Raw genomic sequence first — 2,085 nt, forward strand, 5'->3', positions numbered from 1 at the left:
CAAATTTTACTCACCCCTTACTTTCCCTTTTGACAGGGAAACAAATAAGGCGTCTTGTACGAAAAAATGGATGCAAATCAGCTTGGTTGGTCTGACTTTGACCTTCATATTTTCCAAAGCAAAAAGAGTTTGAGTGGTGGTAGAAGCAATTTATTCGCAATGGGCACGGATTTTCAAATATGGTTGGAATTACCAAGGATAATTAATGGCGACGACAAGCTTAACGGTATTACCATGATTTCATTCTTTTAACCCTTCGAGCATCTTCCTATTTTTTTTTGATATGGGATGCATCTTGGGAGGGGCCTTATAATCTCAAGATCGACGAGTGCTATGACCTTGAAATTCTGATCAGTGGTAGATGTGGATAATTGAAGATGATTTTTAGTTCGGCCACCTGTCTGGTTGGTATTTTATAGACCAGCATGTAAACTTGACCATAATATTGACTAAAATTTTCACCAAAGATAACAATTCATATTCGGTGCACACTTTCACAATTTTAAGTCCATTGACTAAAGATTTCAAAAAGTTATTAAAAAATTTCGTTTGGAGGCCTTTTTGCCCCCCCCCCCTAGATGGTCAAATGATTAATCCTTATCAATTGTCTATCACTTTTGTACTGCCATTTTAAAGGTGTACTACTTATAGTTTCACGGCTATTGAGCTGACCTTCATTTTTCCATTCTCTTTTGCTTTCAGTGAAAGTATATCCTATCGAAGCTAGATTCAGGGCCAATGCTCAATCCATCTCAATCGAAGTAATTAATGGTACAAAAACTCAACCAGAAACTTCAAAAATTGTGAGGCGAGAGAGAAAAGACAAAATGGAGCATATCGACGTACCATTCCTAAAATCGGGTACGTATTTAAATTGAACACGCGTTACCTTTCTTCAAGTTGAAATTTTAGTGATGAAGAAATACTTCCTGTTTCCAAAAATTATTGAAATACATGATAAAAGTGAGGCTTGTGATATACTGTAACAAAATTTTAAGAAACATTTTAAAAATTGACGCTTCATCTATTTTGACTTTCAGAATTTGCAAAACTTTCAGACAGCAAACTTGAGGCTTCTTCAGAAGGAAGAACAGTAAAACTCAAAGATAAGCATCGGATATGGCCTTGGAACGTTCACTGTGGGGTTTGCCATATAAAACTGATGGTGAGGCTTGATGCGAAGTCACAAGGGCGCATTGAATATTTCAGGAAGAGTAAGTGTAATTTCGATTAAATGAAAATACCCACCCGTGTCTACATTTTCTATAAGCATTTCTTGCCTCAAATTTGAATTGGGATTTGACGGATTTTTCAGAATTTCCCAATAATTTAACTTAGGATATAAGCATCCTGTAACCATTTTTCAGTCTAAACTTAGCATCTCCGAGTCTGTTTTTTGAATTTTTGTATGCTTATATGTTTGTTACCCCTGTAACACTTCAACACTTCAGTTGGAGTGATGATAATCTTAACTGAGATTTTGCGTATGTCCTTCTCTAAGATTGATCGTGTTACGCTGTGAATTTTAACATATTTGGTATTTTGATATATCTTTTATTGTTCAGGTGCTTTTCATTCAAATGTGCCGGCTGTCAGTTTTTCAAACATATTTTAAATAGCAATACCATATATATTAATTTTGAACTATGTCTATTATTACAGAGCACTATGACGCATGCTTAGATAAGAAAACGAAAAAAAGGACGGCCAAAGAGACTCAACGAACGATAATCCAGGCATTCTCGAAACAACCACCTGCAAAAAAGAAACGCATATTGGATCCTGATTTAGAAATCAATAGCGATGAAGAAATCATAGTTAGTGACAACGATGTACCAAAGTAAATGACAAACGAAATTTTACTCATATTCCTTACATTATACTAAACATTATACATAGCAGAAAACTAACATTATTTAGAAAATAACCATATTGATTTGACCCAAGTTAAATCTGTCCAATTCATTTCCCTCTTTACAAAGCAAGGGTGTAAAGCTGGCATAAAGTTAGCTAATAGTCCCGCTGCTGAGATCGAAAAAAGTGGCTAGAAAACAATTTTCGTGACACACATCTTAGAACTAACTT

At 35.1% G+C, this 2,085-nt stretch overlaps 1 long non-coding RNA gene across 1 annotated transcript; it reads left to right on the forward strand.

Annotated features, from left to right (window-relative positions):
• The first annotated feature begins 795 nt into the window (after positions 1-795).
• On the forward strand, positions 796-1,755 carry LOC136821276 (uncharacterized). The gene is made up of 3 exons (XR_010848713.1): positions 796-861; positions 1,041-1,214; positions 1,663-1,755. It is a non-coding gene; the product is annotated as an uncharacterized lncRNA (long non-coding RNA).
• The last annotated feature ends 330 nt before the right edge of the window (positions 1,756-2,085 follow it).

This window comes from Clytia hemisphaerica, unplaced genomic scaffold (genome assembly GCF_902728285.1).
Source record: "Clytia hemisphaerica strain Z4C2 unplaced genomic scaffold, Clytia hemisphaerica genome assembly, whole genome shotgun sequence".
Taxonomy (NCBI): Eukaryota; Metazoa; Cnidaria; class Hydrozoa; order Leptothecata; family Clytiidae; genus Clytia; species Clytia hemisphaerica.